Here is a 26237-nt window from a genome sequence, read left to right as displayed (position 1 = left end):
TTTCAAAACTGTTGTTTTTTTTGTTTCTAGCTCAAAAAATTTAAATCGCACAAGTGACCAAATACCACCAAAAGAAAGCTCTATTTGTGGGAAAAAAAGGACGTCAATTTTATTTAGGTACAGCATTGCACGACCGCACAATTGTCCATTAAAGTCACACAGTGCCGAATCGCAAAATAGGGGCCTGGTCATTAAGCAGGAAAATCTTCCGGTCCAGAATTGGTTAAAAGAGATGTATGGGAATTTTTTTTTTTACCTAGGTGGATGCACACCACAGATCGTTCAGTTCTCAGGGCTCCCTGAGCAGGGAACTGGTGGCTGTCAGTCACTGCTCTCTGCTTGCCCCCCACCCTCACTCACTGGAGTGCTTGGCTGTGGAGGGGGCGGGAGCTACCACCCCCTACCACCCCCATCCCCCCCTCATCCCCCCCCCCTCAAGCTTTGGTTGTTATTTGAGCAAAATTTGCTAATCCCTTCTTGTGAGAGCTTACCATCTAAGAAATGGTCAAGTGATACAAAAGGTAATAACTGTGAGAGACAAGCTTATGGAGTTCAGATTTTTAGGTGAAGGCAGAATAGGCCTCCCTGAATAGATGAGTTTTCAGGGATCACGTAATTTTGGACAGAACAGGAGCTAACCGAATAGTTTGAGATAGGGAGTTCTTGAGGATAGGGGAGGTTCTGGAAATGTCCTGGAAGTGGGCATGGGAGGAAGTGACAAGAGGACTAGAAAGCAGGAGGTCTTGAGTGAAGAGGAGTGTTTGGGTGCTATTTTGAGGTGAGGTTAAATCAAATTCACGTATTTACACAAGTTGCATTTAACATATATTTAATGACATATTTAACTGCTTGCCGACTGCCCGCTGCAGTTGTACGGTGGCAGTCTGACGCTCCCAGGCAAAGTGCGTACATGTACGGCGCTAGCCTGGGAGGAGCTAGGGGGCGGTCGTGCGCCATCGGAGGCGCGCTTCCGCCCCCACTCGTCGGCTGGGGAGTCAGTGTGTGTGACCGGCCGCGGCTCCGATGGCCGCTGGCCACTCGCGATCTCCCACTGCTTTGAGAGAAGGACAGACGGCTGATGTAAACACAGCCGTCTGTCATTCTCACTAAAGTAATCACAGAGGCTATGCGATCCTGCTATGTAGGATCGCATGTCTCTGTGATTACATCACAAGCCACGCCCCTCCACAGTTAGAATCACGCCCCTAGGGACACACTTAACCCCTTGATCACCAGTAAAGTTAACCCCTTCCCTGCCAGTGCCATTTCTACAGTAACAGTGCATATTTATAGCACTGATTACTGTAGTAATGTCACTGGTACTCCCAAAAGTGTCAAAAATGTCAGTCAGGGGTCCGATCTGTCCGCCGCAATGTCGCAGTCCCACAAAAAAAATTGCAGATCGCCGCCATTACTAGTTTAAAAAAAAAAGCAATAAAAATTACAAAAATCTTTCCCGTAGTTAGTAAACGCAATAACTTTTGCGCAAACCAATCAAAATACCCTTATTGCAATTTTTTTTTTTACCAAAAATATGTAGCAGAATGCAAATTGGCCTAAAATGTTAAAAACATTTGATTTTTACTTTTTTTTTTTTGAGAATTTCATATAAAAAATGTGAAAAATATTGTTATTTTTTCACAATTGTCACTCTTTTTTTGTTTATAGCGCAAAAAAATAAAAATCGCACAGGTGATAAAATACCACCAAAAGGAAGCTCTGTTTGTGGGAAAAAAAGGACGTCAATTTAATTTTGGTACAACGTCACATGACGGCGCAATTGTCCGTTAAAATCACACAGTGCCGAATCGCAAAATAGGGCCTGGTCTTTGAGCAGCAAAATCCTCCAGGGCTAAAGTGGTTAAAACAACATGAATGTAATTATTTGTATTTTTTATATCTACCTGAAATTTAGCTTTAATGTATAGTATGTGACTTCTAGCAATAAAAAAGGTCACAAAAAAGAATAAAAAATGAATTGCGGTTAACACTGTGCCTCAGACTGCAGACTATTTTATGAAATGTGCTTATTCTGTTATTTAAACATGCAAAGATTGATATACTTTTACATCATTATTTTACATTTCAGAAACCATACAAAGTGTTTTGCATTTTAACTGACATTTTTTCTTTAAATCCTGTACAAAAATTAAACAATCACAACAATGAGAAAATCTTTAAAATAATGGGTTTTATTTTGAAATACAAAAGGTACATATGCAATGTGTGCGAAAATAAGGTGAGTGTCTCCGGTATTAGCGTGAGCCACCAAATATTCTGCTGGTGCCTGATTGCTCTCAGACACAATTTGCAAAATGAATCATCTTTTACTCCCTTATTCAGGTAACTACATCAGAGACTTCTGCCATTCTGCATATACCTGATCTGCATGCAAAGAGAGAGCAGAGCTCTGTAATGCTTTATGAACTGCTTTATTATACAGAAGTGGCCACGTGTAGGCTGGCACTGGGAGGAAAACCGAGACAGTCGTGTCACAGGAGTCATCAACTGTTGCAGCAGTGCTGAATATATTAGGTAAATAGAAAAAAAAAAAAAGCTAATCACACTTTGATTACTATATACCAAGGAGACATATGAATAGTTAAAAACCTGCAAATACCTTAAAAACCAACTGAGCAAAGAAGATTAGAACTGTGACAGGAGGGAAAATTGTACAAACTCGGAAGATACATCAAGAGCTACGGTACATAGTAGCAGATATTCCTCCCCATGCAACAAAAAAGAACAGATATATCTGGAGAGATGTTTTATCATTTACATAATGTGCGTAAAGCAAACAACATCTTAAAAACAAATATAATCAGATAGGTTAAAATTCAGTTTTGTGCTGGCATTATGTCCATGATGATGCTTTAAAGGCCTTTACATACATTGTCTCTAGGTGATAGAAGCTTTTAGGATCCAAAAAAACAAAGGCCACCATGTGGGCGAAGGCCTACTTCACGTTAAGCAGTTACCCTCTGCAAACCTGCTCACTGATGCCGGGAACTAGACAGGGGCCGTGGTCATGCAAGAATCAGCATTAAGGTGGCACCTAAGAATAAGAAGCGAGCCATTCGCCTTGCATTGATGCACTTAATGCACAAAGCACTTTACTGTGAAGCACTCTTCCCATGACTCTGTACACCTTCCTTCCTAAATGCAGTAATTTGAGGGGACACCACAGAACTATTTGTAGATACACTTCTCTCGCTCTCCCAGTACTTCCAGCTAGGTCCATAGCCTCACTGTTCTGCGAGTTTGGTCCTGGATACCAAGGAGCACTGTTCGCCAGGGAGTGAGTCAGACCACCAACCCCCTCACTACCAGGGGACACCATCCCCCATGCCCGGTACTACCTTCCCACTGGCTTGCTGCTATAGCATTACCACCAAAGCTGGTTACTCATAGCAACAGCATATTAGACATCTTCCTGGCAATTCCACTGTACGGTTAACTCCTTCATGTTGGCTTTCTTAATTATCGTCTTCATCCCCCTTGATGTTACAGGCCCTTTTCTTTTGGATACAATATGAACCTTAACCACTTTACCCCCGCTCACTTTGCTGCTACTGCAGCAAACTTGCTCGTTCCCGTCCAGTGACGTAGACCTAGACCGCCGCCGGAGGCTCGCTCCCGCTGTATTCAGTCACAGCGGGAGTCGGGCCAGGGGAGGAGTGCTGCTCTTACCCGATCGTCGGGGATCGAGTCTGGAGATCCGCCCGCTGTGTGTAAACACAGCGGGCGGATCTCTGAAGTGACAGGCAGGGTCAGATTGCAGGGTTCAGCATAGCTGAACCCTGGATCTGTCCTTGTGTCACTCAGTCACCTCCCCCCCCCCCCACACGTCAGTAAGCACCAGGCATACATTAACCCCTCCCTCTCCAATAAAATTAACCCCTTCCCTGCCAGTGTAATTTTTACAGTAACAGTGCATATATATAGCATTGATTACTGTAGTAATGTCACTGGTACCCCCAAAAGTGTCAAAAATGTCAGTCAAGGGTCCGATCTGTCCGCCGCAATGTCGCAGTCCTGCAAAAAAAATCGCAGATCGCCGCCATTACGCGTTAAAAAAAAAAACACCAAAAATGACAGAAATCTTTCCCTTTGTTAGTAAACGCAATAACTTTTGCGCAAACCAATAAAAATACGCTTATTGTGATTTTTTTTACCAAAACTATGTAGCAAAAAACGAATTGGCCAGAAATTAAAAAAAATTTAGATTTTTACATTTTTTTGGGGGGAATGTGAAAAATATTGTTATTTTTTCAAAATAAACACTCTTTTTTTGTTTATAGCGCAAAAAGTGAAAATCGCACAGGTGATCAAATACCACCAAAAGAAAGCTCTGTTTGTGGGAAAAAAAGGACGTAAATTTCGTTTGGGTACGGCGTCGCACGACCGCGCAATTGTCAGTTAAAGTCGCACAGTGCCGAATCGCAAAAAGTGGCCTGGACGGAAGATAGCAAAATCCTCCGGTGGTAAAGTGGTTAATGTAATGGGATAGCAGTTCACAGTCTTTCTCAGTTCATTGTAGACACAGATCAGTTTATTCTCACTAACTAAGCTATTTCAGGCTGCCTATGCCATACCTCTTAAGCAAGTAAGAGTCCTCTAATCAATGTTCTGGCTTCAGTGCCTTGATTGGGCACCCCAAAGGATTGTCATGTTCCTAGAACAGTTACATCTTGCAGCAGGGCTTCCTGCTGGTTCCCATGTGGAAGGTCCAAGATCCAGATAGGCTGCCTCCCCTTGTATGCATGGCCCATCACAAGGGGTAAGAGCCATAAAAACCCCCGGAAGTAGGCAGACTTAACAATTTCCTAACTTCTTGGCAGCTTGCTAACCTACTAACACAATACTTACAGAACAGATGTACCAGTATGTATTTTACATCCTTCTTAAACAACACAGTAAAAATAAAGTTAACTTTATTTTATACAACACACATGTAAGCATCTGTTAGCAACCAGGTGATACAATTAAGTTATAGTCTAGGATGCACTCAGTCTCTTAAATCAACCCTTGCACCATGGGTTTATATTATGTCAATATAAATGTAAATATTTTTTACAGGTATAAAAAAAAAAAATAGGCTAAGATGCCAGCATCTGAGTACTGGCTATATATTGACCAGCCTCCCAGACAACTTGGCAGACTTTACACATATCTGCCATCATTCTTTATGACTCATAAACTACATGGCAAACAGATCATTAACAAATGACAGCCTTGAACTGCAATATATTGGTATGGAGAAATGCAATGTCCCTGAAATACAATGGCCTGACGAAACAAGGAAGAGCAGTTATATATGCAGCCTGCCTTTAAGGAGATACCACAGCCATTCAGGGCCAAGTTACACCACATGCAGTCCAGTGAGTTTTAATTTTCTGCATCAACCTGGACAGTGGGTTACAGGGATTCCAATGGCATAGTTCTCACCATTGCAGCACGTTCCAGTACTGTCAACAAGAGTAGAACATGCTGCATTTTTTCTGCATGTAACTGCAATGTAACACAGCAAAGCGCATCAAAAATGCACCGGAATGCAACTAAATGCATCAAAAACGCACGTCACTAATTAGCTCATTCACGCTAGTGAGGCTTCTAAAGCAACTTAACTCAAATGACAAGGGAAATCACATTGTTTTCAATGGTACCCATCAATTTCACCCCCATAAACCTCTATGTTACCTGTTATGTTAACTTACAGAAGTCGCATCAGCATTAGATAAGAAGCCTTTCCTGTATGGAGGCATGAGTGGGGGTACATGAAGGACCAGAAGTGACGTAAGCAGATGTATTGGTCTGGTTCTCGTGATTTTAATGGTTGTAACAAGAGTTTTTTATTGTAAGTGCAGTAGTTTTAGTCTAATAAATGAAGGAGGTGGAACATTGTTACACTATGGGAGGATTTTTTCATTTACTTTCATACCCTGGGTGAGAGGAGCACCTTAAAGATAAAGGCACCTAATAACCGATCTACAATAGTGAGGAACCCCCACTAAGAGGACCCCTAATGGAGAGAAACCACAGAGGGAACAATTCATGTGAAGGAATCATGTTTTAAGTTGAGACACAAGTTATAAGGGGGTGAGAGTTCTGAGAGCACACTGGTGATTACACACAGCAGATTCTTTAAAGGGTAACTCCAATTTTGTGGGGGAAAAAATTGGCAAATAACGAAAAAACAATATAGCGTATACAATTGCGACACAAATCATATTGTAATTGAATGTTAATAAAAATGACCTTTCCTTTTCAAGCTGCAGCTGTTGTAATTTTCTGAAAATGCAATGCAATATGGCTACCTGGAGCTGTTCTGTACACAGAATGTGTACTGACCACACCCCAGAAACATCATTTCCTGCTTGTGTGATTGGCTCACCAGTTTTCCCAGAAGTCTGCACTAAGATACAAGTCAGATTTCTGGCATCCCCTGCAACAAAAATGTAAATTTTGGTGAGATACTCCCAATAGGAAGACGTCTAAAGGGATGCAGGCCCAGCCCAGCAGCTTTCCTCATTAGAGCCCTGCAGCTGCCACAGCTGATAGATAATTATGAAACCACTCCCATTAGACCCACTCAGCACAGAGGAAAAAACAATGATCTCTTCTGAATAATAAAAGGTAGGAACCTGCAACAAAGTTTGTTGAAATCCTTGTCATGTATAGAGATCACCCAGAGGGGAATGTTTTTTTCTCAACAAAAGTGGAGTTACTCTTTAAGCACAAGAGGTGACGAGCAAAGAAAATACAATGAGTTACTCAATTTATATATCATTTTTTTATTTGAAGCACTATGGAACAATTATTCTAGTTAGAGGATTATAAATGTATATTAATTTACTCCAAGAATTGGAGTCACTTTAGCTCACATATGTTGAATTTCTGGATTATCACTGATATTGTTTATGTTTTTTTTATATGTACACAGACCACAAAATATTACATTTATCTAATATATCAAACAATTGTTGCACAGTAGTATTAACAGCGCAGCACCAATTTATTTGCACATTTGTACATTCCTGTACGACTTTGGTAAGATAAGCATTTATTTTTAACCCTCACCCCTCCTCCCAGGTCATACTCGCTGCATAAAAACTCTACTCCCAAGCACATTTCATTAGGGTTGTCAACTGTCAGTAAATTTACTGACAGTTTGTAAAAAGCTGTGACTTTTACAACTGTCGTGAATAAAAAGACACACACTGACCTAGGTCAGTGAATCAGCGCTCACTGGACCATTTTGGAGGGGACCACATGACCAGTGGTACCACAGATGAATCACCAATATAAATAAAAAAAAAAAAAAAAATTTTAAAAATTAAGAAAAAAAAAAAAAATTAAAATTAAAAAAAAAAAAAAAAAATAAAAAATAAAAATAAAACTAAAATAAATATAAATGGATAAATGAATAAATTAAATTGGGTAACAATGAAAATATTGAAAATATTGCAGGGCAAACAAGATACAAGAACCTCAAGTGTTTAGAAGTCCTAATCAATCATGCGATGATCCCGGATGGATCCTTGCTGATGAAAGAGTACAAAAAGTCCAAATCAGGGTACTGGGGTGAAGATTGGACAGGCAGCTCCTCAAGAGGTAGGGATACCCTCCAAACATGTAACAGAGAAAAGAAACAAGGGCGCCAAGTCATAAAGGTAGATGAACAGCTGTGTAATTTAATGTAGTAACATACATGTTAAAAACAGGTATTCCAATGAAACAGCATGCATGGTGTAAAAGGACAGTCCCCACAGTAGATCCGATGGAAGATGCAAATGGTCCTGTGTAGTGGTGAAGGAAGTCCTGAATACCGGCAATGCCGGGTGATGCTGCAAATGGCGTGGGCTCCCTGGCTGGGCAGCCTCACCGCTGTCTGCTGTCTGGGTTATTACCTTCCTGCTGTACGGCAGACAGCGGTGAGGCTGCCCAGCCAGGGAGCCCACGCCATTTGCAGCATCACCCGGCATTGCCGGTATTCAGGACTTCCTTCACCACTACACAGGACCCGCCACACAGGACCCAGATGTGACTGTCCTTCATTTGCATCTTCCATCGGATCTACTGTGGGGACTGTCCTTTTACACCATGCATGCTGTTTCATTGGAATACCTGTTTTTAACATGTAAGTTACTATATTAAATTACACAGCTGTTCATCTACCTTTATGACTTGGCGCCCTTGTTTCTTTTCTCTTTTACAACTGTCCCTATATATCAGGGGCCGATAATTTGTCATGCTGTGTTGACTTTTGTAAGTATAAACCAGGCAAATTACTTGTTATGTGTATTGTCAGTGTTTCCATATCATGTTTATACTGTTTAAATATTGATTGACTTCCTTTTTAATAGAAGTTCTGTCATTTTTCAGGTTGTCAGTATAAAATGTGGTCTGTCAGTAAAATTCCCATGTTTTGTCAGTAAATAGGCTTCCAGAGATTGGCAACCCGGCATTCCATTCACACCTGAGTGTAGCGGAAACATGCGTCCCCACCCATGATTGGGGTGTCATAATAATTAGGCTGCATTCACATCTGTGTGTTTCCAAATGTGCGGAAATCAGCACAGAAAAGGCAGGCTTTACCGCACATTTTGGAAACGCACAGCATACATCACCCTTTCGTTGTCAATATGACAGGAGAATACATTTTATAAAAGTAAATGGTAACAGACATATATCAGAAATATGAAATGTTGGGGTAACATATACTTTAAGGTATATACAACATTATATTATTACAAAAATACCTAACTAATAATCAAACGAGACTCCAACCTGATCAGTTCAATTTATTTAACAGCAAGTAGTAACATTTTTATGGTTGAGGAATGCCGAGAACATTCCTTCCCAATGTAGCATCATCGTAAGTACACTAGATCTGTGTCACTTTATATATCTCCAGATAGAAAGACAAATGCCAGGGCAGGGGAAAAGCACATAGTCAATAAAGTACTTAAAGTTGCTTGAAGGTAAAGTATATATCCCTGGAGACCTCTCGGGAAAGATGTACGCTGTTCAGATTACATTCTGTCAACATGCAGCACCCTGACAAAGAAGATGGATATTAATGAGGACACACACAGTTTTCTACATAGGGTTCCTCTAGTCTGTGTCACAGAATTGTTTCTGTATACTTTGATCATTTTAGTGCATTTTACATAAGACCAAAGAACAATACAGTTTTTTTTTTCCAGGAAAGTTGATGTAAAAAAAAACCCAAAAAAAAGCAGTAACCTTGCATTGTCTTCTTAAAGCAATGTTAGCAGACAATACTTTGAGAAAGGCATTAAACCTCAGCTCGTTCTTTATTAACTTTCAAGGATCTGTAACAAATCTGCCATAAATGTAACAACACTAATACTTCAATGTTATTGTGACACCAAATAATGTTTCCAGTGTTTCTCTCAAAGTGTATTGATATCAATGACTTTGAGAGGAGAAATTATTTTATACTTACCGTTAAAACGAAAACACTTGCAATTTTAACCTCTGCTACGCTTTTAAGAAAGTATATAAAAAAAAGTGGTAATTGCATATTAAGACAATTATATGCATTTTCTTTAACAGTTTGCTTAAGATTGATAAGAAATCATTATTATTCTGTAGAGTAAAGCATGCAGTTTTATTATTGCAAAAGAAAATTAAAAATGCCCGAGACACAAAAGTCCTAACTGAATAAAGGCAATTAAAATAAACTCTAGTAAGACTGTAATTGTCTTTAAAGTTATATTAAAGGTTCATTTAAAAAAAAAAAAAAAGAAGAAATAACAATATTTACACACCTGTCACACTTACCTGCTCTGTGCAATGGTTCTGCACAGAGCAGCCCCGATCCTCTTCTTTTCGGGTCCCCACTCCTGGCTCCCCCCCCCTTGACCAGTGCCCCCCAATAGCAAGCTTTTTGTTCTAGTCTCACTCTAGGAGCCTTATTGTGCCACAATAATTGTCTAAAAATAGAATTCACCTCCTGGAAGATATTAAGTGGAATCACTACAGGTGTGTTGTGTAAAACGTATAGTAACTGAGGCATGAAAATCATTTTCACAAGGTTTACCTTGCCTGCTTCTGACAGCCAAAATCTGTTCCAAACTTTGATTTTGTGTCCTAAGGGGCTACATTAAGGCGACAGAAATCACCTAGTTGTGGGATGCTCTGTATACCCAGGTATTTGAAGGAGGAAGTTACAGGGATCCGACAGAAGGGAGTGACAGACTGTGAAGGAATATTATCTAAAACCATTAAAGCTGATTTGTCCCAGTTAATGAGTTGACCTGAATAGATGCCAAACTGAGAAATTGTGGCCACTGCTGCTTCCAGAGAGTGGAGGGTATCACCCAATAGTAACATAGTGTCATCGGCATAAAGCATAACCTTTTCTTGTACCTCACCGAATTTAAAGCCCACTATATCCGGGTTTTGATGAATGGACACAGCCAGTGGATCAATCGCTATTGCGAAAAGTGATGGTGACAGTGGGCATCCCTGGCGAGTGCCCCTGCAGAGCGGAAATTCAAGTGAGATCCTGCCGGCCTCCCTAATGACTGCCAACGGGTTGCTGTATAGCAGCTTAACCCAAAAAATAAAGTCATGGCCAAAGCCAAATCTAACAAGAACAACCCAAATATAGGGCCATTCCATGCTGTCAAAGGCCTAGGCTGCATCCAGAGATAGCAGTGCCCTGTTGCCGATGTTATCCGCAAGGGAAAACCTATAGAATGCATGAAGGTAAACAACCTTCAGTCTTTACAACCACTTTAAAGCTGGGATTTCAGGCAGATGTAAAATACTTTAGTTATTGTAGTTGTGTATTTATCAATACAGCTTTACATTTTTTTTTTGTTTAATGCAAATAAAGCAAGTATCTGAATCTGACCTAATATCAACATTTTGCAATCCCTGCAAAGTAGAACAAAAGCGGGGGAGAAAGAAGAACCTCAATGAGCCAGTCAGTGCACATGGCATGCTCATAGGATGAGAAAGCAGAGTCACAGAGAAAATAGCTCATCAGTCTCTTTCTTCTCATTTCAGTTTTCAGTCTCAGGGTGTAGAGAGGTCTGAAAGTGTTACTGAACTTCCAGAGACCAAAGACAGGCAGGACTGTGTTGTGTAGTGGAGCTTTGTAAATCTCAGAACTAGACAGACAACAATACAGTTTGCCCCATCGGACCCCATGCGGAGATACATAGTAGCTTTGCTTATATGAAGTCCTTTATGTACAAAAATGCACTCCCAAGTCCCACGGTGTAAATCCATTGTCAATCAATTCATCCAGCAATGTAGATCCACATCAATCACGATTAACAATGTCCACTGAAACAAAACATGGCGACTGCTGACAGTGCACTCCAGTCAATGGACTCACGCCATGACACTTCCTGGCCCATTGTAAACAAAGAGGTGAGGGATCCTTGGTGATATCATTGACCAAATATGTTATTCGTGAATTATGTGGATCTACATCACTGGACAAAGTGATTGACGATGGATGTACATCATGGAACATTTTTTTTTTATAAAAGTCTTTGTCAAATTTGTAGTGTGTCTATTTACTAACATTTTCTTTAAAATAATTACCAGGGGTGCTATGTATCCCTTACTCATTTACATGGAAGAGCTGATATCTGGGGGCATCGAAATTCAAATAATTCCCCCTAGACCCCCATATTCACTGGGCCAGTGATGTGAGGTCCCCCTTGTCCCTATTAACATTGGGCAAGGCGTTTTCCAGGGAGCCTTTGGCAGCAAACCCTCCCTATATTAAAGGCGTGTTTCTTGTTTTGGTTCAGTATTGGAAGGGACACCTATTTGCTGTTTCCCACTTTGCTGGCTGGCCAAACTGTGTGATATTGATTTTGGGGAGGTGTTTTTTTTTCTTGTTTTTTACTCACCTAAAATTCATGCTGGACCCTTGTCAAAATTAGGGTCTGATATGAATATTTACAAATAACTCCACACCATTTTGGTGGAGTTCACCCCTACAATTAATACCAGATCCTCATCTAGGAAAAAGGTCTGGTTGGGATGCTTAGGGTAGTGTTTCTTAAACTTTTTCCTCAAGGCACCCCAGTCTAAGGCTAGGTTCACATCACTGTGGGTCAGGAACCTGCACAAAATTGCATGTGACCCCTAAATGCAGAGAATCGTAGTGCTCGCTAGCATACATGCATATATATATATATATATATATATATATATATACGCAGTGTGTTTGTGTGTTTTACTATTTGAATTTGCCGCCGGTTCCACCCCCGCAAGCGTCACGCCGCAGGAGACGGAAGCTGGGGCACAGAGCATCGGGAGGAAGATCCGCCACCGCACATCGCCGCGATACATCACTGGATCCCGGGGACAAGGTGAGTACCCTCTCTTCCAGGATCCAGCGATCTTCCTAGCGGTACCCTGAGTGTGGCTCGGGGTTACCGCTTTTGGCACTGAAATTTAACCCAGAGCCACACTCGGGAATACCGCTAGGAAGGTTAATAAAGATTATTAAAAATATAAATAAACTAAATACATTTACAATTAAAAACTGAGCAGACATAACTAGAGTATAATTATGCAAAGAGAGAGACTGAAACATTTATTCTCAGCAATTATAATTTTCAGAGCAAGGGTCCTGCCACTGACAACAGGTGTGCATAATAGTATACAAAGTAAAAAGCATTTTATAAAATAAAGCACCACCCTAAAACTTAACTCTCCTATATCTGAGCACCTAAAGCTTATCTTTCCCTCAAAAGAAAACCTTTAAGAGTTTACCCTTCCCAACCTTAAGGGCTCTTTCACACAGGCGGACCGTTCAGATCCGCCTGTAAATTTTTTGGGCGGGTCTGAACGGTCCCCCCATGCATCCCTATGGGGCATCGGATGTCAGAGGAGACATGTCCGCTGACATCCGATCCGTCAAATCTGGACGGATGGAAACTCTATTTTCCATTCGTCCAGCGGATCGGATGGGATTGGATATGAACTGACCGACGGTCCGTTCCCATCTGATTCCCCCATAGAGATATATGAAGAACTGACAGCTGTGTCTCCGCACAGTGCGGAGAACCGCTGCCATCCTCCTGCTCAGCGGGGGATCGATACGCTGAGATAAACGGAGTCCGTCCGACGGACGGGCTGTGTGAAAGAGCCCTAAAGCTTAGCCTAACTCTTGAAATATGTCTAATAGTTACATAATTTAGTTTTTCTAAAGATGGACACAAAATATATTCTGCAAACACAAGACTTCCACAATAAATGATAAAGTTAATAGAAAATGTCCACTATCTGATACAATTGACAGATCTGTCATTAAAATAGCAGTCACATTAGTATTACCCTACTGATTTTTATTGTTCAAAATTTATAATAGGATTATAAATGGAAGAAGTCTTGTGAACACACAACATTTTTCTTTCTCATATCAGCTTTATAAAGTAGATCACTTTTCTATTGGGGTCTATAGAGGATAGCTGATCCCAGTAAACAGCAGGGTTGCCAACTGTCAGTAAAGGGGATGATAATTTGTCATGAATTTTTAAGTGTAAACAGGCAAATTACTTGTTATGGGTATTTGTGGTTATACTGTTTAAATATCAGTTGTTTTAGTTTTTAATATGAGTTCTGTCATTTTTTAGGTTGTCAGTAAAAAAAGTGCTCTGTTGGTAAATTTCCCATGTTTTGTCAGTAAAAAATGCTGCCAGGAGGTTGGCAACACTGGTAAACGGGGTAACTGGTAGCAGAGGGCAGGACATGAAAATATGTAAGGCTTGGGTTAGGTAAAAGTACATTTATCCTTTGACCTAACCCCTAAATTAAGTACTCTAATTCTGCAGCATGCACACTTGGTCTTCTGCAGTCAGCAAACATGTAAAAATCATTTAGTGCTATATCCAGAAGAACCCAATCTGGGCATCTTAATTGTAAAATAACCAAAATATAAACAGATCATTTCTATTAAACCTACATTCACACCTGAGCAGGGTATTGATTTTTAAGCATTTTTTTCCAAGTGTTTTTGAGGTGGTTTACAGACATTTTGTATTAAAGATATATTACATGCTTATAACAGGCATTTTTGCATGCATATCAAGGAATTTGTTTCCTGGGCTGGGCAAAAGGAGAAAAGCAGTTCTACTGGAGGAGAGGATTTCTTCAAGCATAAAGAAAGTTACAGGTGCTCCCATTGAACTCCGGGGGACCAAAAATGCCTGACAATGCTAAAAAAAAAGCTTATGTACTTTTTTAAATGCAGGGTGAAGAGCCTAGGGTGATTGAGTGTACAAGGGTGAACAGGGGAAATTAGAAAGAATGGGATTCTATAACCATAGGTAGGCATAGGGAAAAAGCAGAAAAATACTCAATATGAATTGGGGCTTCAAGTTGTTGTAATGGGTGAAGGTTTTTTTACCTTCATGCATTCTATGGGTGAAGGTTTTTTACCTTCATGCATTCTATGGGTGAAGGTTTTTTTACCTTCATGCATTCTATGGGTGAAGGTTTTTTTTACCTTCATGCATTCTATGCATGAAGGTAAAAAAAAAAAAACCTTCTGGGTGCAGCTCTTCCCAAACCCCCTTAATACTCACCTGAGTGCCCTCTTGAGCATCTGCTGTCCCTGGACTCCCTCTCCTCATTGGCTGAGACAGCAGCGGGCGGGGGGCCATTGGCTCCCTCTGCTGTTAATCACAGCCAGTGAGCCAATGAGGAGAGAGCTGGGGGTGGGGTCGAGATGCAGCTATATGTGTCTTATGGATGCATAGAGTAGGGCTTGGGAGCGAGCATGCACCAGTGCCCCCATTGCAAGCAGCTTGCTATTGGGGGCACTAGTCAAAGGGGAGGCGCCAGGACTACTGCCGGGGGACTAGAGAAGTGGAGGATCAGAGCTGTTCTGTGCAAAACCACTGCACAGAACAGGTAAGTATGACATGTTTGTTATTATTTTATTTATTTTTAATCCAAAGCTTTAATACCTCTTTAGGGTATAAGATGGACAAAGTGAAAGACATGGTGAAGTAATTTGACCCTGCAAACTATGAGGAGCTACAGTATATTTTAAATTAAAAAATGTTGCAGGAGTATCATTTAGGCTTAACTAAGTTAAACATTTTAGTTAGATTAGGCCTTTAGGATGTGACTTTCTGCTGTTGAGAAAAGCAATACTGGTTTCTGTGCAGTACATGCATATCAGAAAAACTTCTGGCAAATAAAATTATTGTTTGATTTCTGGCGATGGAGTAGTTAACCTTTTAATGCTGCCCAAGCCTAACTGTCCTGTCCATTTCTCAACTCAACCTCGGCAGACAAACACTCAATCATATGAGAATTGAAAGCTGTAAAATTTATGATTAGAACATATTCAGGGCAGCTGCAATGTAAGAGACACATATTTCTCCTAGACACAGACCAAGGCATCAAGTGGCTTAATAAATTTAGTGCTTTGATAAATCTTAGCTAGGTAGCTGTCTTTTTAGAGCTAGCATGAGTCTGCAGGAAGCATTTCTCAAACTTTGTATACAAGCAGAGAAATAGTATTTACAAAATTACTTAGATAACACATTTTTAAATGATGTTAGGGAAAGTATAAGTATAAAATAAATACATAAATAATTAAAATAATAAACAAATACATTAACATGTGACATGATCTGCCAGAATAATTCTTCATGGAATAAAAATAATAAACTTTGTATATTTTATGGGGTCTATTTATAAAAAAACAATTTGCACAGCCATTCATCCAGAGAATCTTCATGCACATTCATTCTGTGTGCATTCACATTCATTTTCTCTTTTCAATGTCGTTTTATTATGGGCATTAGTAAAATAATGTATTATGGCCACAGGATGGAGCTGAGGAGCACTGTGAGTAAATAACTCTTTGTAGCAAGAGATACAATGTAACAATTCTAAAGACTACCAGAGAAAATTATAATATAAATGTAACCAATGAGGTGTAAAATTGTCCAGTTTAAGGGTGGTTTTAGTCAGGCATATTAAACCTAAATAGTATATTCCTAACTTTAATTTTATCTATGGGTATAGGGGAGTGTGATGAATGTAAGCAATATATTGTGGGCTAGCTTAGGTGAGCACAGTTGTACTTTTTTCTTCTAAACAATGCAGTGGCATGCTGTTGAAAAAAGGCAGCTCTGAAAGCAGTTGGTCAGTAGCAAGAGATTCAGTGTATACTAAAAAACTGTCGCTATCAACTTAAATAACAAAAAGGATATCCCCAAAATAAATGAAAAATCCCAAAATACCACCCTGCTGAAAAAAGCATATTTTTGTTGCAGAAAAAAATATAAATTAATTAATTAATTAATTAATGTTTGCTATGGATAAGACAGCAGCTAAAAGTAACCACTAACCTCAAATAACCACAAAATAAACTTAAATACAAAAATCCCCTAATTAAAAAAAAAAAAAAAGATAAGCAAAGAAGTTTATTTTTCAAAGAGTTAGCAATCAGAAATATAGTAAAGTTTGCTAACTGACCCTTAACATTCTCTGTGCAGTTTGTCAGCTTTCTCTACTCTTTGCTTACAGCAGCTTCCCATACACTGACACTTTGGCTACCCTGGCATCCCTGCGCTTATAGTGAGGAGGGTGACATATCCAAAAGCCCCCTTATAGGCCCATCTAAGCTTCATGGCTACATTGTAAAAGCCATGCAGGGCACCATGGTTAAAAAATTATCTCAAGTGAATCTATACAAACATTTCCCCAGAGACTGTGAATTTCAAATCTACAGAATTCGCCTCCAACCTATGGCAGTAGCAAACCTGAATTATATCCCCAATGGAAAATAGAACACTTCAGTTTTTACAGGAAACATATTCAGTAATACATACGTTGTAATATACTAACCCACATATATTTTTACAACCAGGAAAAACAGGAAGGACTTTCATGAGAGAAATATGAGGTTGCCATTGATGACCTTCTTCTGAAAACTCTAGTTGCCTGACTGTTAAGCCAGGTACACAAGGGCAAATGTCAGAAGACATCAGCCAGTTAAAAAAAACATCCGACATTCAACCCGTGTGTATGTCGGACATGCATGCTGGAAAATCAGCAGCTGACCGACTCCTGCCAATGGCAGAGAGCACTGATTGACATCTTCTGGCGAAGGGATGTCCCCGTGTCAGAACACAACAGCTCAGCAAGGGAGATCACTGCACTAATATCGACTCATTAGTACATCGTCTCCGATCGGACATGACAGGTGTGCATGTAGTGTGTACTAGGCTTTTTGCTTAGTCACTATCTTTAATATCTTCTGAACCAGTTCACATATCAGTAAATACAAAGAAGAGTCAAAAGTTTTTATCTGCATAAATCTTTTCATTTGGCAAAGTATTGAAACAAGAGGGTCTTCTTAGTAGTAGATATATGTTTGTTGGCAATTATGTACCTAAGGTACAGTATATTGAAACACTGCAAATATACAACTTTTAGTGTATGACATAAGCAAACTACATAACGATGCAGTAATTTTTCTCTATTCAGTTTCATTTTTTTTACCAATGTACAATTTCATTTTCACAACATATTTCTAATACTAAAAGCAAAGACACACACTCAATGCTACCCGTGTCTGTACACAACAATAATATTCAAAAATAACAAAAGAGACTATTATCCCAATGTACTGAGCTAATACACCATGGTATATTCCCGGAGGTTAGAATTTATATGAATTTATCAGTCACTGGCTGACACCCTGGGCTAGAGCGAGGCTGCATTCTCAAAATGGGCTAGGAACCCGAGTGTTGTAACCAATGATGAGAGGGAAAGAGAGGCGCTAAGCTGCCGCTGGTGTTGCATGGTTTATTATTAAAACACAATATTGCAAATAAAAACACTCACAATATTGTCTTGGGTAACAGGCAGTATAGTGCAAGGTTTATTCTCCCAAGGAAAGCCAAAGCTGTTGGTGAAAGGGACCACCAAGGCAGCGATGCCTGGAAGCCAGGCAATCCTGCCGGAGGATCCCATGGAGAGGGAGCTGTAAAGTTCAAAGAACAACCTGACAAATCAAGATGCTGTGTGGCCAATAGGGATGTGTTTCAGTGGCAAGCCACACTACAGCCAGAGGCAGATGCTGAGGAAGGAGGTGTGGCCTGCCTCTGAAATGCGTACTGATTGGCTACACAGCATCTTGGGTTGAAAGATCTTTCTTTGAGCTTGACAGCTACAGTACTTCTAAGTGGCTTCCACCAGCAGGATTGTCTGGACTCTGGCACAGCTGCCTCGATGGCTCCTTTAACCAATGTCTTTGGCTTTCCTTGGACTTTCCCTGAGAGATTACACCCTGCACTATACTGCCTGTTACCCAAGACTACATTGTGAGTGAATTTTATTTGCAATTTTGTGTTTTAACAATAAACGGTGCTACACCAGCGGTGGCTTGGCGCCTCTCTTTCTCTCATCTATTTCTAATACTTTTCTTTTCCTGGAGTGGAGGGAATTGCATGCGTATTGCTCAATATTATGATATGCTGTATAATGAAATATTATGATTTTTTTTTCACAATTGGTAATACTGATGCACAAAATATGGGCCCAACAGCAACATCAGAAATCCTGTTTATCTTTCAATAGTACTAGAAAAATGCTGTTTGTACGTTACATTTGTGAATTTTACTTAAATGGTACTTTAACATATATAAACGTTCAAGGAAAAAAACTCAAAATATTTCTCTATTATTTCCATTTTTAATCCCATCTCTACAGTGACCCTTGTAATTAATAGATCATAAACAGGCTTAGCCTAACATCTACTCAGTCTTTGATAACATTTAGGTCATCCTGAGCCATTTAAATTTACCCAGTCATTACTCAGTAGACCACCTGTAAAAGTAGAGGGTAAATTCTTACCTTTTCAGTGGCTAAGGTGTTCAAAAGCCATTGTTTCTCTGGCCTTCTTTTCCCCAAATGCTGGCTCCCCCCTCGCCACCACTGTGATTCCTCCTTTAGGCTTGAATGTCCAGTAGCTGGGGTAATAGAGTGCCCAGTGGGGTTCTTTTTATCTAGATGCCAGAAAGGTGATTATATGCATCCTTCTTTTACAAGTGAGATGTTAAGTAAAAACAGGGTTTCTTTAAAGTGAACCAGGAGTACCGGCCTTCTCTATCCTCAACCAGGACCTCAAAGTTCTGACTAAGATTTTGGCTACTCAACTCTCTGGCATTATTACATCTTTGGTGGATATCGATCAGACAGGTTTCATCCCCAGAAATCAACAGACACTAATTTACGCAGATTATTTACGCATTTGCAATCATCATTTGATCATGCAAATACTGGCGCTTGGGTAGTAGTTTCATTAGATATAGCGAAAGCCTTTGATTCCATTGACTGGACTTATCTTTTAACGGTTATTCGGCATATGGGGTTCGGTGACAACTTTCTTAAATGGATGGCCCTGTTGTATAGTGCACCCAAGGCTGCTATCCACATTGGTGTGGCGGTTTCGGAGCAGTTCCAAATAGGGAGGGGGACTCCTCTTTATTTGCACTGGCTATTGAACCAGTGGCCATTGCGCTACGTGCGTCTGCTGCGTTGCGGGCCCTGGAGGTGGGGGGGATCAGAGAATGTATAGCTCTGAATGCAGACCATATTCTGCTGTTCCTGCAGGACCCTGGGGGATCTCTTCAAGCGGTTGCTGTCGGTCTTTCAGGGCTTTTCTGGCCTGTGGGTCAACTGGGAGAAGTCCAGTGTCATGCCCATAGATGCAGGGGCCGGGGCTTAGTTCTCGGGCCAGATATCTATCCCATGGGTTACTGAATTCAAATACCTGGGTGTCCTCATGTCTCCTAGAGTTAAAGACTATATGGCACTGAATCTTCTCCCGTTGCTTGCAAGGGTTAGAACACAGTTGGACGCGTGGAGACAAATACCTCTCTCTTTAATTGGCCGCATCAATCTTATTAAAATGAACATTCTCCCGGTATTCCTCTGCTTGATGCGAAACTCTCCCATCTGGATCCCTAACTCCTACTTTAAACGCACACATAGTCTGTTCAGTTCCTTTCTATGATCATCTTCTCACCCTAGAAATGGGCTTAGAGCTCTTCAGGAACTGGTGGGTCAGGGTGGTCTGGCGCTCCCAGAACCTAAATACTATCTGGCCGGTCAGATGGTGGTGGCGAGGCATTGGCTGTTTAGGGACGATGGAGACGCTGCCATGGTATTTGAGGTGGCTCTCCTAGGTTTATATGAGAGCTTGCAGTGTCTGGTATACAGGGGGATGCAGGTAGACCTTCCCTTGATGGGATCGATGCGGGCTACGGTCCGTGCGTGGGACAAAGCTGGTTCCCTAGCGTGGAATGCGGATCAAGGCTATTCCCTGGCTGCTCCGCTGTGGTACAATCCTTGTTTCCTCCACTTTCGCACTATTCCCGACCCAGTGGTATGGGCTATGGTGGGAGTTAAGCAACTGAAGGATATCGTAGGTGGGGGGCGCTTGCATTTGACCAGTTTAAATCTAAACATGACCTGCCCAACAGTTATTTCTTCAATTTCCTGCAGCTGTGGCATGCCTTTTCGGCCCAGGTCCCCTCCGGAACGGTCTTGATGGCCTAATCCCCACTGGATGATCTCCTTCTGGAGGATTCCCTCAAAAAATCTTAATCAGAGGCATACAGAGAACTTTTCAGGGACAGCCCGGTGGCTTTGGTGAGATGTCGCGATAAATGGGCAACGTCTGTTCCTGACCTGCAGGGGGACTGGGATGACATGTGGGAACTGCGGTTTGGTATCGGCCAGGGAAACATATATCCAATTCAAACTGTTACACAGTGCCTATTAAACCCGCTGTTCAAAATCTATGGCTCGGGCTCCGCTGAGTGTTGGCGGTGCACTGCCTCCCCGGCTGAATTTGATCATGTGTTTTGGCTTTGTCCACTGATCCAGGAATTCTGGAAGGGAGTGACTGACCTCTTACATGGCCTCAAAGCTCTTCCCGTTCCCCTTTCAATTTCGGTGTGCCTTCTGGGCCTGGTGGAGGGTATTGCACCACGGCGACATCAGCGGGCTCTGCTGTTGGTTGCCCTTTTCTATGCTCGCAAAGCCATTCTCCTGTGCTGGGAAAAACCTGCTGCTCCTTCCTTGTCCTTCTGGAAAGACTTAGTCAACAATGCACTACCATTGTATAAAGCTACCTACCTCAGCAGGGGATGTCCCCATAAATTCAAAAATATCTGGCAATGTTGGACTACGTTAGTGGAGACCCTTAAATGATTGGATGCTGACTGATTGATAGATCTGGTTTTTAGGGTGACCCTACCCCGAGTTATGTGTACCTGGTTCACGGAGTCTTGTTTAGTGGCGGGTGGGCGGGTGGACGGGGGAGTATCGTTGCTCTATCCTTGGAATATCCTGTATGATATGGACCACTGCACTTCCTGGGGGGGCGGGTTTGATTTGCTGGGTTGTTTTTTATGTTTGTACTGTTGCTTGTTGCAAAAGTTCATAAATAAAAAAAGTGAACCAGGAGAAGTAATGAGATACATTGCTGACATATTGAAGATGAGGACTGAAAATACAAATCAAATCAAACAACAAAATCAACAAATCAAAGCCTGTGACTAGTATTAGTGAAGGTTCTAAAAATCACTGCTGTAAACCATGTCAATTCTACTAGGGACAAAATTGTTAGGTACCTGTTAGGTAAAGTCCGAAGTGGAGTTTGAGTGCTGAGGATTCAGGCGAAAATGTAGTCAGGGATCAGGCCGGCAACAGATCGGACAAAGCGGTATCCAAACGTAATCCAAAGAATGGTTAGGCAGGCAGAAGTCATACACAAGCTGGCAGTGAAGTACAGATTCGGCAGGCTGAAGAGGGGTCAAGAATACAGGCAAAAGTTCATACACGAAAGTCTATCAAAGAGCAAGCAGCACACCCAGGAACATGAAGATATTCCAAACAAACGGGCATTGAGGAACAGGAAGTGCTGCTTTTTGAAAGCTGAGTAAATTGTACATTGATCACAGCTAGTTAAATTGTACATTGTTTGCAGCTGGCAGCAGGTGGAGCTAGTGAGTCCAAAAGTAAAGCATCAGGCTGGAAAATCACTGCACAAACTCCAGAGCCTCTTTGTGGCACAACAGATAAGGCTGCAAGCTATGGAACAGGGAAGCTCCCGATTCAAGGACACCCAGGTACATGACAGGACCCCCTCTCCAATGGACCCCTCCGGGGGCCTAGCAAGGCTTAGCAAGAAAAGAGGCATGAAAGTCTCGGATGAGAGCAGGGGCATGCAAATCTTTAGCTGGAACCCAGGAACGGTCTGTGATGGGGTATCCTTTCCAATGAACCTGATATTGTAGGCCACGACCCTAGAGTCAAGAATCTTAGTGACTTCAAACTCATGTTGTCCATCAACAAGAACAGGAGGAGGTAGTTTTTGAGTTCTGGAGTAACGATTGAAGATTGCCCTTTTAAGGAGAGAAACATGGAACACAGGGTGTATCCGGAGTGAGGAGGGCAATTTCAACCGATAGGAGACTGGTCCGACTCTAGCAATTACCCTAAAAGGACCAATGAATCGAGGGCCCAATTTGGTAGAGGGTTGCTTCAGTCTTATGTATTTGGTAGACAGCCAAACTCTGTCCCCCACCGCATATGGAGGTATATGGCGTCGGCGTCTGTTGGAGAAACATTCATATCTGCCTGCTGACTTCCGTAGCAATAAGCAAATCTTTTTCCAGTGTAGCAAGTTATTCTTCACCCGTTGATCTGCTGCTGGTACACCAGATGAAGGCTGAAGTAGTGGAAAGGTCTGAGGGTGATAGCCCAATGCTGCGTAGAATGGAGTGGTATGCAGGGCACTGTGCCAACGAGAGTTAATGGCGAATTCAGCCAAGAGCAAATATTTAGACCAATTGGAGTATAGCGAGTTGATGTAATGCCGAAGATAGGTTTCAAGGGTCTGGTTCATGCATTCGGTTTGACCATCTGTTTGCGGGTGATGTGAGGTAGAGAGTGAGAGCGTTACTCCCAGTTTCTTACAAAATGCTCTCCAGAATTGGGAAATGAACTGAGATCTGTGGTCTGAGACGATATTGGTAGGTATACCATGATGTTTCACAACATGAGAAAGGAAGAGGGTAGACAGAGCTTCCGCTGTAGGTAATCCAGAGAGTGGTACAAAATGAGACATCTTTGAAAAGCAATCCACTATAACCTATATAGCAGTCATGCCATGAGATTTGGGTAATTCTGTAATGAAGTCCATAGTTAAATGGGTCCAAGGCTGGCGAGGTGCAGGAAGCGGTTGTAATAGCCCAGCAGGCAATGTGCGAGGTACAGGTTGGACAGGCAGCCACATAGTCTGTAGCAAACCCCAGAAAGCTTTGGAGTCCCTTCAAAGTGGTCGGTTGGGGCCATTGCAAGACAGCAGAGAGTTTAATGTGGGTCCATTTGGAAACCGACACTATTTATGATGTATCCAAGAAAAGATATCTGGTTTTGATGGAAACTGCATTTCTCAATCTTTGCATAAAGGTGGTTTTCTCTCAGCCGCTGTAATACTTTCCTTACATGTGAGCGGTGCTCAAGGTGAGTCTTGGAAAAAATTAAGATATCATCCAGATAGATTATCACAAAACAGTTACTGAAGTCATGAAAAGTGTCATTCATAAAACGTTGGAAGACAGCAGGAGCGTTACAGAGTCCAAATGGCATAACCAGATACTCATAGTGTCCATTGTGGGTATTGAAAGCTGTCTTCCACTCCTCTCCCTCTCTAATTCGAACCAGATTATAAGCCCCTCTGAGGTCAAGTTTGGTGAAGAGATCGGCTCCCTTAAGCATATCAAATAACTCTAGAATAAGAGGCAACGGGTAGGAGTCCTTTACAGTGATCTGATTTAACCCTCGATAGTCTATGCAAGGTTGGAGACCCCCATCATTCTTTTCGACAAAGAAGAAACCTGCCCCTACTGGAGAAGAAGAGGGTTGAATAAAACCTCTTTCCAAGTTGTCCTTTATATATTCCTCCATGGACTTTTGTTCAGGCCGAGACAGGGGATAGGTCCTTCCTTTGGGAAGAGGTGCTCCAGGGATCAGATTAATTGCACAGTCAAAAGAACGATGTGGAGGTAAAACCTCTGCCTTTTTCTTGCAAAACACATCTGCAAATTCATGGTATTCATGAGGCAAGGTAGGAGGGATGGCCGCGGAAGCCAACAAACAACCAGAAAGTCTTGTGGGTCGACATAAACAGTTCAAATAACAGGAAGACCCCCAAGAGGTTAATTCTCCCTTTACCCAATCAAAGGAAGGGTTGTGTTGTTGTAACCAAGGGTAGCCAAGGATAACAGGCAGAAGTGGGGAATCAATAAGAGACAGAATGATTTCCTCTTTATGGAGTGCGCCTACCTGAAGGGTAATAGTGGTGGTCTCAAACTTGACAAGGCCATCTCCCAACGGCTGTCCATTCAGGGTGATAAAACTCAGGGGTCTAGACTTTGAAACAAATGGGATGTTATTTTCTTTAGCAAAATTGTAATCCAAGAATATACCAGTGGCTCCCGAATCTACAAAAGCCTCACAGGAGGCAAGTTTAGAGGCCAAGTGGAAAGTTGCGGGTACAGTAATCTTGGTTTTGGAGGAAGTACTTGTAAGGTCTAACCCAGCTCCTCCGACACTGGTTAGACCCTGCCTTTTACTGGATGGGCTGGACAACCAGATAGCAAAAGTCCTTTAAGTCCACAGTATAAGCATAAGCCCAATGCATGCCTCCTCTGTCTCTCCGATTCTGAGCGGTGGAGATGGCTGACTTCCATGGGTTCCACAGGAGACTTGGATTCAACAGAAATGTCAGGTTCAGGCTGAGGTGGTTCTTGGAAGTTAGGGGCCAAGCGATATACAGGCCTTGGAAGCTTACGAGTTCTGAGTCTCTCCTGGCACCTTTCATGATACCGGAGATCCAGACGAACACACAACTCTATGAATTTTTCAAGTTCTTCTGGGGAGTCCTTATAGACCAATTCATCCTTAATGCGATCTGTAAGACCTTTACGGAAAGCTGCACGTAATGCCCCTGAGTCCCATTTGGTCTCAGACGCCAGGGTACGGAACTCAATAGCATACTGTGCCACAGTCCTGTTACCTTGTTGTATGTCCAAATGTGGGCACTCGGCTAAAGAAGCTCTATCCCACTTGTCAAATACAGTTTGAAGAGAAGCCAGAAATCTATCAGCATCTTGCAGCACAGGATCATTGCGTTCCAGGTAAGGAGAGACCCATGCCAGGGCTTTCCCTTTTAACAATGAAATTAATTACAAATGTCACTTTGGCAGAAGAAGTACTGAAAGCCCCAGGGTTGTTGCGGAAGTACAAACGACAAACGTTTAAAAAACCTCTGCAGTCCTCAGTGTCACCACCAAACTTTTCAGGTAAGGGAAGTTTGAGGGGCACAGAAGAGGTGGGTTGGATTGGAGCAGGAGTCTGGACAGATACAGAGGAGCCAGGCAAACAGGATTTTAGCGTAGCACAAAGTTCATCTAGCTTAGCTTCCAGAGAAGAAATATGCTGTTCATGAGCTCCAAACAATTGTCCCTGATGCGTAAGCGCCTTAACAATCTCAGCAGGGTCCACTGACATTATGGCCCGTTTGTTATGTTAGGTACCTGTTAGGTAAAGTCCGAAGTGGAGTTTGAGTGCTGAGGATTCAGGCGAAAACGTAGTCAGGGATCAGGCCGGCAACAGATAGGGCAAAGCAGTATCCAAACGTAATCCAAAGAATGGTCAGGCAGGCAGAAGTCATACACAAGCTGCGGTGAAGTACAGATTCAGCAGGCTGAAGAGGGGTCAAGAATACAGGCAAAAGTTCATACACGAAAGTCTATCAAAGAGCAAGCAGCACACCCAGGAACAGGAAGATATTCCAAACAAACGGGCATTGAAGAACAGGAAGTGCTGCTTTTTGAAAGCTGAGTAAATTGTACATTGATCACAGCTGGTTAAATTGTACATTGTTTGCAGCTGGCAGCAGGTGGAGCTAGTGAGTCCAAAAGTAAAGCATCAGGCTGGAAAATCACTGCACAAACTCCAGAGCTTCTTTGTGGCACAACAGATAAGGCTGCAAGCTATGGAACAGGGAAGCTCCTGGTTCAAGAACACCCATGTACATGACAGAAATTGAGAAAAATGACAATAAACACCCCATACAAAGTAATATTGAACTATCTATCAGAGTATAGTATAGAGGACTGAAAATATGATGA

This window comes from Pelophylax lessonae (genome assembly GCF_965119305.1).
Source record: "Pelophylax lessonae genome assembly, chromosome: 2".
Classification (NCBI taxonomy): Eukaryota; Metazoa; Chordata; class Amphibia; order Anura; family Ranidae; genus Pelophylax; species Pelophylax lessonae.
This window is presented reverse-complemented; position numbering follows the sequence as displayed.